At 38.5% G+C, this 13,401-nt stretch overlaps 1 non-coding gene across 1 annotated transcript; it reads right to left on the reverse strand.

Annotated features, from left to right (window-relative positions):
• Positions 1-5,500: 5,500 nt before the first annotated feature.
• Positions 5,501-5,638, reverse strand: LOC142156232 (U4 spliceosomal RNA). The gene has a single exon (XR_012692300.1). It is a non-coding gene; the product is annotated as a U4 spliceosomal RNA (small nuclear RNA).
• Between the last annotated feature and the right edge of the window lie 7,763 nt (positions 5,639-13,401).

Here is a 13,401-nt window from a genome sequence, read left to right on the forward strand (position 1 = left end):
CTCATAAGAACTACAAGAGGGACACAAATAGAAGTTATATGTTAACAATAAATAAAAAACATATATTAAACCATACACATCGCAGATGGTAAATCGTGTTGTAAATGCAAGATAAAGATTCATCTAGATTTCTAGTTAGACAGATATATATATGATCTTAATTGACAATTCGTATTATTATGAGATATAATAAACCTACATCACCTTTCCAATACATCATATAACATTAAATAGATCATATTCTAGATTGAGCAAATATACATAATCAGAGTTAACAATGGTATAAATGAGTTGTTCTTAACTTAATCAAAATAAGAGTAGAGATTATATATTATTAGACCTATAGACATTCATCAGGATACCATCAAACCTAAAGAAAAAGAAGAGAGAAAGGACGAGTAAATGTTCAATTGAGAAACCACTTAAGTTCGAACTCAACATTCAAATCATTAGGGGTTAGAGTTTTGAGATCATACATCCATGTCATCTCTGCTTTGGCCAATTGGTTTTCTAAATTTCTATATTTCCAATTGGGCAATATAGCTTGAATCCCCCAAAAATTCACAATACTAGCGGGTGAACTTTCATGGCAGGATTTACAATGTAGGGAGACAGAGTGTGTATCTTTACCTATATTAATGTTATACAAATGTTCTGATATTTGTTTTTTAAGACTTCTTGATGTTTTACCAATATAAAGTAAACCGCATTTACATTCTAAGGCATATATGACATTTTTGGTGTTACAAGTAATAAACTCATTAATCTTATGTTTTTCCTCTATCTGTAAATTCTTTGATGTTTGAGGTATTGTTCTTGATTCTCTTACATCCTATACATCCTCCACATCTAAAAAATCCTTTGGTTTTAATCAGATGATTAGGGGGATTTTCTTTTAGCGGTCCTCTTATCAATTTGTCCTTTAGGGTTGGTGCTCTCTTATACCTAAAGGATGGCTTTTCAGGGAGAATTTCATGTAAAACCGGATCTTTATGCAAGAGGTTCCAATGCTTATATATAATTTTTTCAAAAGTTTTGTATTGTTCTCCATATTGTGTGGTAATTGCTAACTCCATCTTATCACAACTATGATGTTCTTTTTTACCAATATCTTTTTTATTTGTAAGTAGATTTTGTCTCTTAACATCCATCACTTTATTTCTCGCTTTTTTTAGTTCTTCTGTATAGTCTTTTTCTCTAAAATCCTCTTCCATCCTATTCAGGTGTTTTTCTAAAATTCTTTCATCTGAACAATTTCTTTTGACTCTTAAAAATTGACTATAAGGGACTCCCTTAAGCCAATTATTATGATGTTCGCTATTCCTTAGCAGATAGGAGTTGACGTCTGTTGGTTTGCTGTAGCTTTTGGCTTTTATTTTCCCTTGTTCAATATAGATACTGACATCCAAAAAATCTACAAGCTGTTTATCCACTTGTATCTGGTAGGGGACCCTCATAATACTATGGTCCAGTTTTTATATGTTATTTTTATATGTTATTTTATACCTTTTTCATATGCTATGTATGTGCAATACATTTTTGTAGCCAGACGATATCACACTAGATCCATTTTTTTCTTTCTTACATTCAATACTGAAAATATCTATTTGGGAGAAAAATCTTGATTATTCCCATGGAGGACTTCAAAGAAATTTGAACCCAGGCTTATTATTTCTTTCCATCTTGTAAGTGTTATCACTTAAGGAGTTGGGTGAAAATACTATATAAATCACACTGTATGGAACATGTTTAAATATTCAAGGCACTTTTATATTTTGTATCTGGTGAGTGGATTCACATAAGAAGAAATCCTTGAATTGAAGTTGATTGATTTCACATTCATCACACAACATCACATGTTGCTACAATATTATACTATGTTGTGTTTTTATATTTTTTTCATGTTACATCATCATATAACGGAGGAAAGATCTGAACAAAATGACTCACAGATCTACTCCTAAAACATAAGTATCTTGAATCACTTTATTCACTTATATATGTTTATAAGAAGATAATATAGGTTATTTTCTATCTCTATATGTGCATTGTTTTATTGTGGGACACATCCGTGTGATTACAGTCGGCAACGCTGAAATACTCCTATATATATATTTTTATCACTTAACCTAGGGGGGCCCAACATTGCTGCTATAAATTCAGAGGAATAGAAGTCACGATGACAGGAAACAGAAGTGCCGGACAGCTCTTCAGTCAAAATCAGTTGCAGTCAGCATTTTCCCTCATCAGTGATCTTCAGAGTCACTTTAATGGGAAGTCTATTAATATTGCCATCGCTTTTTAACTCTTTCGGTTTTTATTTGTAGGTAACGTGGGTGTCGTAATGGTGGTAATCGTATTAATGATTACCACCGCTCACAGATATCCTCCTAATGATTCTTCAAAACCAGATTGCTTTCATTAATTCTCCGATGTAAGGAGAAAAAAACAAAAAGAGCAGAAAAGTTCAAATTAATACCTTATCTTTCTATGTGTGTTATAAATGTTGTATTGTTTAATCATAACAAAAGTTGATCTTACACCGCAATGGAAAACATTCATAAATTATTTTTACAGAAACCACTTGAGTTCAAAATCCATGTTTAAACCATTAGGGACTAATGTTTTAAATTTAAATATCCATTTAATTTCTGCTTGGGAAAGAGAACTGATCATATCAGTATTTCTCCAATCACTCTCAATTCTCTGTATTCCCCAAAATTACTTGATTGCTTCCGGTCTACATGAATGACACACTTTAAAATGATTAGATAGCGAGTGGGATTCCAGTCCTTTACGTATATTAGATACATGTCCCCGTAATCTCGTTTTTGACAGGCGTGTCGTTCTTTCAGCATAGATGTTAGACTTGCAAATTCTGCAGGCCATACAGACCCCACATCTATGAAAACTTATAGTTCTAATTGATTTTCTGGATCCCTCAGGTAAGTTGCTCCTTACCAATTTATTTTTCAAGTTTGGGCCCTTTCTATATATAAAGACTGGTCTTTCTGGGATAAGATCACCTATCATATTGTCCTTCCTTAGGATCTCCCAGTGCTTGTTAAAAAAATAATTCTATATGATTAAAATCCTTATTGATATGGGATATAAATGCCCAGTCAAATTTTTTTAAAGATGAATCACCAATCTTGTGTTCATCTTTTCTAATCAAAAGACTTTCTCTACTAATCTGCAATATCTTTTCCTTTGTCTTTTCTAAAAATTCCTTCTTATATCCTTTTTTCTTAAAGGCTATTTTGATCTGACCTAATTGAGCTTTAAAAATACACCCTTGAATGTGTACCCCCCCTGTCAGCATGGTATGTATCAGGCACCGGGTTCACACCACATCTTACTACCGCATCTATTAACTTAACAAGTTGCCAGTAACATCATTATTAGATATCCCTATTTTACAATTTAAATCTCCTACTATCACCAACGGGTTTCTCCCTGGTAAAAAAAAAATCTAATTTTTTTAAAATAAAAATTTCCTTTCCACCTTCACTGCAGGTGCATAAATATTTAACATACTTACGGAAACATTTCTATATTTAACTATAACTAAAATACACCTTCCTTCTTCTATAACTGTATACTTCTCCATTTTAATTTCTTTATTTTTAACTAAAGCAGCAAAAGCAGCATGGCACAGGGTGATGAAGGGGTACCCGGAGATGGGGGGCGCAAAAGCAGTATGGCGCAGGGTGATGAAGAGGTACCCAGAGACAGGGGTGGCAAAAGCAGCATGACACAGTGTGATAAAGGGGGGACAGGAGAAGGGGTGATCAAAAGCAGCATGGAGGGTGCAGTGTGATCTTGAGGAGGCACAGCATGGTGATGCAGGGGCACAGCGGGCTTGTGGCAATGTAATGTGTGTGTTGTAGGTGGTGGCTAAATAATGGGTGCTATTTTGTTTCTGGGGTGATGGTGGGGCAATTTAATTTTATGTTGGGGACTATTAATTTAAGATGAGGTGGTTTGGGCGCTATTAATTGAATGTGGGGCTGAGTATGAGGAGCATGAGGTCTATTTATTAAATGTGAATATGAATTATTTAATGGCAGTGACGGTTGCGGGAAATAGGTATATTTATTATACGTAAATGCTATTAATTTATTGCTGGGGCTGTCTGGAAAGAGGGAAATAGGTTTATTTATTAAATGGGAATACTATTACTTTAATGTTGGGGCTGGAGGAAGGCCTAAGTATTAATTGTGGGTCCTATAGATTTAACACCGGGGCTGGTTGGAATTTTCTATATATACCCATTTTATTTCCAAATAGGGCCCCCAACATTCCAGGATCCAGACAAGCCGCAACTAAAGAAACCAGCAGCCACAGGTGGTGAAAGTGACAAGAACAGATTGGACAGTCTGTCAAATGTTCTTAGTCTAGTGGGACAATCCCGATTTTTGGTGACTGTTCTGCCCAATCTAAGGGGCAGGTCAAGACTGTGTATTCTTTATACACACACTGCATTCTTTATATACCACACTATGGTGCTAGCTGTCCTTCGTGGGCTGACCACTCCCCCCTCTAGTGTTTGGTCTCACCTCTTTGATGGCTGGCTACACCCCTTCTGGTGGGCCCCTAGCTTTGCAGTCCCCAGGTGGGTCCTTCATACCCAAGTCCGACACTGTCAGCACCTGATCAGAGCAGTCAGTTTCAGTCCTTACTGATGCTGCATTAGCAGCCTCCAACATTGCAGCTGTACTGTCATAATTGTTAAACTGCTTCTCTCCACCTCTCACAAGGGAACAATACCTCAACAAAAAGACCTTAATTAATTCCAACTTAATGAAAGGGTTATACAAATGGACTGTAAGGGGTTTCTCCCCACATGAGAATAACGGCACAAAAGTCAGTCCAAACAGTCCAGGGTCAGTACTATTTGCTTTCAGCCTTTCAAAGAAATTCAAACAGGCCACAAACTCATAAATGGAAATATCGTATAAACCCATAGCAGGAAAGTCTTGAATGCAGAAAATGGATTCTCTCTTCATCCCTGCAATTCCTTCAATAACTGTATCCACAATATAGGCCAGCTGCCATTGCTCCTTCTTTGCAGACTCCACGATCAGTGGCGCACGCAGGGGGGGGTTATGAGTCTCCAGAAACCCCCCCTGCGCTAACTAAATGGCCACTATAGCGGCACTGTCCTGTACAGCAGCCGCGGCGCTGTCAAAGAAGCGTCCGCGGCAGTGCTGTAGTGTATACAGCAGCTCTAGCGCGGGTTTTTTTTTTTTGGGGGGGGGGGGGGTCGGGGAGGAAACCCCCCACCCGACAATCCTCCGTGCGCCCCAGACGATGATTCTCACTGTGTTTTTAACACCTGCCATCTTGTGCAGATTATTTCTGTGCTGAGCTCTCCAACACACTCTCCGATGCAAAAAGCCTATTGCCATAGTGAACTCTCACCTCCCAATGGCAAAAGACCCTTGACTTCTTGCTGATGTTTCAAACCTATGTTTCATTCACTCACCATAACTAACAATCTCCTGGGTGACTAAGAAAAATTGCCAATGCTGACTATATTGCAAGTCATCATGGCGGTGTATTGAGAAAAGTTTACAACTAGCAATAACTTTTTTTTTTTAATGAACCACTCAATGGCGAATAACTGTACAAATGTTTTGTTCCAAAAGGAACAAAACGATTACTCAACCTCATCTCATGTCAAATCGGTTATTAACTCATCATTGTGGATCTTTATTTTACTTATAAAGACCAAAACATTTCAAACGTACCATATATCTTCAACAATATTAGCATAAACACGCCCACCACTATCCCTCCAAAAACACACAAACCACACCCCAAAAAATTAGGTATAGCAGCCGTCTTGAATCACAAAGAGCTGCCACTACTATACAAGCTTCTTCAAACTTTTTCCTTGTTTCTTCACTAGCGATCACAATAGTATCAGGCACAATTAAATGATCGGGCTGGACAGACCATTTCCTAAAGCCTAAAGACTCAAGTTTCTCATCAGGCATATATCGCATAAAGGATCTAGGCACAATCTTTATATTTCTTTTCCTGAACTGTTGTCTTTTCTCCTCAGGAAAGCTGGAGAGATCCATCTCTTCAGATGGCCCAGCAGACACTGACACATTTCCTTTACACAAGATACAGTCTTAGGTATTTTAGACTTTCTTTCTACCTCCTCCTCAGATGTAGTCATCTCCTTTATAGCAGAGCCACCAGGGCTCAGGCCACTCACCGGCCATCTATAGGGTCAAACACCAGACTCTCTTCACTTTATGACATTTGTTTTCTTGACAGACCTTTACTTTTTGCTTTACTTTTCTTCCTGACACGGGTACAACAACAGGCATTTCCGAGGGAGAAGCCTGCTTACTTTTAAACAACGGGCACTCCATAGCCATATGGTCCACCTCCCTACAGAGGTCACACTTTCTTTTTTTAGGACAACTGCCCGCATCATGACCAGTTTTCCTGCAATTCTTACAACATTTTTTTTCCTAGCAATCCTTCTGCATATGGCCAAAACACATACATCTCCTGCAATACCTTGGTTGCCCAGGGTAAATCAAAACCCAACTATGCCCTGCTACATTAAAATTAGCAGGAGGGTGCTTAACTCCATAAATTCCCTCAGGATCACATTTCAGCCTTGCAATAAAATTTGTTTTGCCATTGAAAATACCATATGCATTTTTCAGCCTTTCACCATATTTAACCCAGTCACAATATCACCTTAAAAAGGCCATCACCAATTCCGGAACTGTATAAGGGTCATAATAGTGAGCTGTAATAGGTCTTTCTGGGACCAAAGACAGCAATGTCACAACAACCCCTTTCAATACCACGTCTCCTCGTAGTGCAGACAATTTCTCATATATAGCATAACACTTTTGCTCTTCATTAAAGATAATGTCATACAGACCAGAACTGGGAAAGTCCTGCAGGCAATACAAGTTTTGACACCTGAATAGACTTTTAGAAACCGCTCATATGCCATCTGCACCTCTACCTTTTCTTTTATCCCATTCATAGCAAAAATACAGTTTACCCGCAACCATTCCCACACAGTCTTTAACTTGGAACGTTTCATTTTTAAAAATACTCAGATTTCTTGTATCCCATAAGACTTCTTTTACACATGTAATAAAAAGCCACAAAACCCTTTATTTTACCTTCCCACAAGCTCCCCACCCAAAAACCACAAATTCTAATGACATCTTTCCAATATCTGTTAGCTCTTTACCCAAGGGTCTTAATTCTTCCCATACTTCTTGCGCTCTTCGACAAGCCCAAAAGAGATGTGCCACAGTTTCTCTTCCTCTACATCCCTCTTTCGGACATGTTTCAGACCTCACAAAGTCCCTTTCTTTTAACCAATCTCTAACAGGTAAAGCTCCATTTAAACTTAGCCTCACCATATATCTCTGTTTAATAGTCATCCCACCTATCAACAATGTTTCCCAAACTTTGCTTAGTTGTATCAAATATTGATATGGTATGCTCAGTACAACTTCATCTCTTCTTATATTTTCCTTCATTATCTTTTTCTGCTTCCATTTCTCTTTATTAACTGCATTCAATTTTAATTTTTTAATAAATACCACCATGCCTTCATACCACCTAGGGCATATAACCGAAACAGGTTTCCTAAGATCAAATTTGCACCATCTGAGCATCCACAAAACACTCCCTGCTACATATATTGCCATCAAACACGAAATACTTTTCCCTTCCACTATCTTTATGACCGTAAAAACAAACTTTAACCCTAAGAAAGCCTCTACATTAGGGAAATCCAAACCACCATTTTTCTTTGCTTTTAAGACAGTTTCTCTTTTAATCCTCTCCATCCTAGACCCCCACAGGAAGACAAACAACAGTCTATTTATTTTTCTTAAGGACATGTATGGTGGTGGAAAAATGTTCGCTAGAAATAATAGCAAAGGTAATATTACTGCTTTTACAATTCGAACCTTTTAGCTATAAGACAAATCCCTTGTTCTCCACTAAAGTAACTTTTTCTCCACTTTTCCTTTAACATCTTTCCAGCTCTTCTCGTCTCAAATCTCTATAAAATGTTATACCTAAGATTCTAATACTCCTCTCAACTTTTGTATCTCACTATCTCAGACACCAATTTCCCTTCCAAAACATTTAACCTCACTCTTTTGCCAGTTGAATTTAAATCCTCAAGCTCCACAAAATATAGACAATAATAACTTGCTCTTCTCAGAGCTCTCTCTGACTCGCAAAGAATACACACATCATCTATGTATGCTAATACTTTGACCACTCTCCCTCCACTCCCTGGGATCAGCACTCCTTTCATCACCTTCTCTTTCCTGATCATGTTTAGTAAAGGTTCCAAAGCACAAATGAATACTATAGGTGACAACGGGCACCCTTGACGTACCCCTGACTTAACACTAATCTTACCAGCCAGTGATCCATTCACAAGGAAACAATTACCAATATTCTCATAGAGACTTCTTATCACTTTTACAAACTCTCCTGGGAAACCCATCTTTATCAATACCTGAAACTGATAATCATGAGATAACCTATCATAAGCTTTCTCAAAATCCATTGAAAAGACCGTCACACTCTGCTCCCTCTCCTCTACATCCCACAAATTGTCTCTCAGCAGAATAAGATTTTCCTCTATATTCCTACAACTCCACACACCTGGTTCTCTTGTAACCACTTGGTCTACTACCTCCCTCATCCTAAGAAAAATTAACTTAGCAAAAATTTTATTGTCTAAATTTAACAAAGTAACAGTTCTCCGACTGTTTAAGTCTTTCTTATTTCCCTTTTTAACAATTAAAACAACCACTCCATGCTTCATTGAATCAGCAATTTTCACATATTGCCACATATATTTACACAACTTTAATACATCACTACTTATTACCTCCAAAACAAACCTGTAGAATTCCATAGGTAAACCATCTTTCCCTGGCGTCTTATTTTTCACCAATCCATCTATCACCCTTTTTAATTCTTCCTTCTTTATCTCTCTCAAAAGGTTAGAAAAAAGTCTTCATTCACTTTACCTTCTAAACCACCTATGATTCCTCCATTAACTCCACGTCTTTATCCTTTTCTCTATAGAGATCCTCATAAAAATTTTCTATAACTTTTTCCATCTCCTTTTCTCTTACTTCTTCCCCTTTTTCATTTCCCAGAGAGCTCATCCATCTTCCCGCTGCTACTTTTTTATAAGGAACCTAGTACATTTTTCATCTTTTTCAAGTTTATCCACTTTGGCCTGAAATATTATTTATTTTCCTCTCTGTGACAACACTTTATTTAATTCTCTACGAGCTTCTTTAATGTCCTCCTCTGCTTCATAACCTTCCTCAAATATTACACAAATATTATAACCTAGCATTCCATCTTTCATACTTCTTTCTCTTTTGTGCTGACATTTTAAAGGCACATTTCCTGAAACCTGAATCTCCCCCTTCACCCACTCCCACCAACGCAAAATATCTGTAAAATCTCCCTTATTCTTAGACCATTCTATATATTCTGCTCCAAAAAGCTCTTTAACCCCTTCTTCTTCTAGTAGGCTGACATTGAGCTTCCATAGCCCTTTACCAAATACATAATCTTTTTTAAAAGTAGGTTACATTGGATACTTTCATGGTCAGAATACCCTACTTTCCTCTGACTATATCTAGTTATCTCAATCTGTTTAGATGATAAAACATAATCTCCCCTTGAAGTGTACCCCCCCTCTCAGCGTGGTTTGTATCAGGCACCGGGTTCACACCACATCTCACCACCGCATCTATTAACTTAAAGTCTGATATAATCTGGTTAATTAACTTGCAGTAACGTCATTATTAGATATCCCTATTTTACAATTTAAATCTCCTACTATCACCAACGGGATTCTCCCTGGTAAAAAAAAAAATCTAATTTTTTCAAATAAAACTTTCCCCTCCACCTTCACTGCAGGCGCAGAAATATTAAAGATTCTTACGGAAACATTTCTATAATTAACTATAACTAATATACACCTTCCTTCTTCTATAACTGTATATTTCTCGATTTTAATTTCTTTATTTCTAACTAAAAAAACAATGCCATCGCTTCTATTATTCTTTGATAAAGACCATACTGCTGGCCCATGTCTCCACTCCTTCTCTTTAGGGGCTAAACTTAAACCATATTCTTGCAAAAAAAAAATACATCACCCCCATTTTCCACTATATCTTGTAGTATAGCAGCTCTTCTTGCTTTTGATTGGAAAACCCTCACATAGAGAGAAGTAATAGTAAAAGAAAACAAAAACCAAACATCGAATACACAATATCATGAGTAAACAGTGTAAGTGTCACATTCATAGTGTTAGAAATCACCTGTATTCTCTTTGATAACACTGTTTTTTATTTCCATTCATTATTTTTTACCATTTTGTTCTATGAATGTGACACTTGCACTGTGCAATATTCATTTCTGGTTTCGTGCAGAATATTTACAGGTCAGCAATATCATTTTCTCACCTTAGTTTGAGCTATTTCATTGTTCTTATCATCCTGTTATTTCTATTGTCTAAGCTATCAACATTTAATATATTTTTTTTGCATTAGATGGTATTCATTTACTGTCAGCGCAATTGAGAAGGTTTCATTTGTTGATTTATTTGCTCAAGGAGGGATACCTTGGTCCCTCTGCTGCTGCAGGTATACCGCCTAGCCTGCTATTGAGCGCAAGTTGTATACAGCGCCGGTCCCCGCGACCCCCCCCCCCCCGTTGGCAGCCAGCCCATCGGTCACTTCACGCTGAGGTGCTGGGCAGCATTCTACAATTACTCCCCCTGGAGCCACTCAGTCCACTCTGAGATCCGATAGTGCTCCCCTGACACAGCCTCCAGATCAGAGGGAAATTTCCGAGACTTCAGGCTTCATTTCACGTAGAGTGCAGGCAAGCCTCTTAGGTCTAATATCATTCACAAACTCTGTACCCTTCCACAATAGGCTGTAAGCCAAGGCACCATCAAAATAAGTAGCTTTGCCGTCTTCACCAAAATACAAAAGTTTTTGCAACCATATCAACTCCCAGCAAGGAGTTTCATTTTTTTTTTTGCATCCATTGAGATGTTGCTGCCATCTTGTGGCTAAAATATACATTATATTCTTCACAAGTCCCATCCGGTGCCCTACTGCCATCTAGTGGCCTACTTGTGCAGTTCATAAATTAGGCCACCTAGACTTTTTTTTTCTTTCTCTCTCAACACAGTTTGTTGGACTCTGACGCCATCTAGTGTCGGTATACATACCCTACTGCTCATTGATATCTTCAAGTGTTATACTCCCTATATAAGACAACACAGAACCCCTGTGTTCTCCTCCCCTGCCTACTAATAAGCCTTTTAATATGGAGTAATTAAACTCCTCCCTTGAACCTTGGGGATCATACGCTAGCATCGTGTTTTGAGCATACTATTCCGCAGCCGAGGAGTACCGCACAAGTGCTTCATCTGCTTCCTGAGTTATGTCTCACAAACCGAAAAAAGCTGTCCAGCCGGCCATGTTTTCCCGCAAAGACAGAACACAAGTGGGTGCTTTCATACTTGAAACTCCTTCTTCGCCGGCTTCGGACCACGAGGGGTCCCAACCCTCAAATGTAATTTGCTCCACACCAGAGCTGTTGAAAATAATTCAATCCACCATACAATCTGAGATGAGAGCTGTTATTCAGGACATTAAAGCTGAGGTTCTGGCCCTTGGTAACCGCACAGATTCAGTAGAACGCAAAGTAGATGATATCTGCTCCCACCAAGAATCGGTCGACAAACAACTCACAGAAATGCGTCAATCTATTTTCAGATATGCAAGACCACAATGAGGATGTTGAGAATCGGACAAGACGCAATAACGTCCGCCTTAAAAATATTCCGGAGCTCATTGATGCTGAAGCTTTACCTAAATATTTAGAGGGGCTCCTCCGCCAATGCCTTCCTGACACTCCTTCTTCTGACTTTCTACTGGACCGTGCTCATAAAGCCCTGCGTGCCAAACCTCCTGCGGACCAACCGCCCAGGGACGTGGTGATTAGATTCCATTACTACACTGTCAAAGAACAATTTTTAGCTGCGACATGCAATACTCCAGCTATTTCTTACTCGGATCATAACCTCCAGATTTTTCAGGATTTAGCTCCTTCAACCCTAAGGAAACGCCGCAACCTGATCACCATCATGAAAGCCCTCAGAAATAATCGCATCCGATATCGCTGGGGCTTCCCCTTTTCTCTACAGGTTACTCACAATGGCTCCCCCTATAGGATTAAGACTCACGAAGAAGGTCTCTTAATGCTGGAGAAGCTGGGCATCCCAATGACTGCTCCAACCCTGCCTGCAAACAGCTAATCCCCCCTGCGGAGAGCTCCCTTACCTAATTGTTCTACAGCCTAACTTGCTTTTGGGTCTCCTCGCCGGGCTTCCGCCCACCATCAACATGTCTTGTGTGTTTTCCTGATTCGCTTTTGTTTTCCTGTTTTCTCTTGCCTCTCCCTCTCTCCCTGCTCTCCATTACAGGTTCTCCGGACCTCCGGATCTGCGCTGATATAGAATTCATTTTCACCTCAGAGGACTCGACTTAATAGTACCCATCTAAGAAACTGTTTTGTTGTTTTTTTTTGTTTTGTCTTTTGTCATTTATTATTATTATTATTATTATTATTATTATTATTATTATTAATATATGTTTGATGCTCCATGTCATTTCCAGAGAGTGTTTTTGTTTTTTTCTAATTAATGATTTTGCGGGGTGGTGTTCTTTGGGTCTGACCTATGCAATTCATCTGGGTCCCTCCCAACTTGCGCTACTCCGACAGGGTCATGACTCTGTTAATTGATATACCCTAGCATTTCTGTTTCCAACAACTCATGTTTGATGTTTCACATAATGTTCTCTCTATTGTAGAATGGCTACCCAGTGGCTTTTCACAATAGTGTTTTTTGGAGATCATGTGTCCATATTGAGCCCTCCCTAATTTACACTACTTTGGCAAGGATATGCTAGATAGGCCATTGTTACCCAATAAATACCATTAGAAATGTTCATTATTCTAGAAGTGTTGTTAGTTCTCTGTGATGCTATTGATTTAAAACATGTTTCTATCGCTTAGTCTACTCGGTTTTCAGATTTCCCCCTATATAAACCCTGGACCTTTAAAACACACACACTTCATTTCTTCCGGACCTGACGGAAGACCCTCCCCATTTATCTATAGTCGTTAATCCACTTTTGCGGTTTTGGCCGCTTTTCTGGATGTCCCCCTCATACTTTACTTTTATATCAGATACGCTTTCATGCTAGTTTAAATGATATGCCATCATCCGGATAGGGGCCTGGGATTTGGGTCTTAGGCCTTCCCCTGGACAGGGCATTA

The sequence above is a fragment of the Mixophyes fleayi genome, chromosome 4 (genome assembly GCF_038048845.1).
Source record: "Mixophyes fleayi isolate aMixFle1 chromosome 4, aMixFle1.hap1, whole genome shotgun sequence".
NCBI lineage: Eukaryota > Metazoa > Chordata > Amphibia > Anura > Limnodynastidae > Mixophyes > Mixophyes fleayi.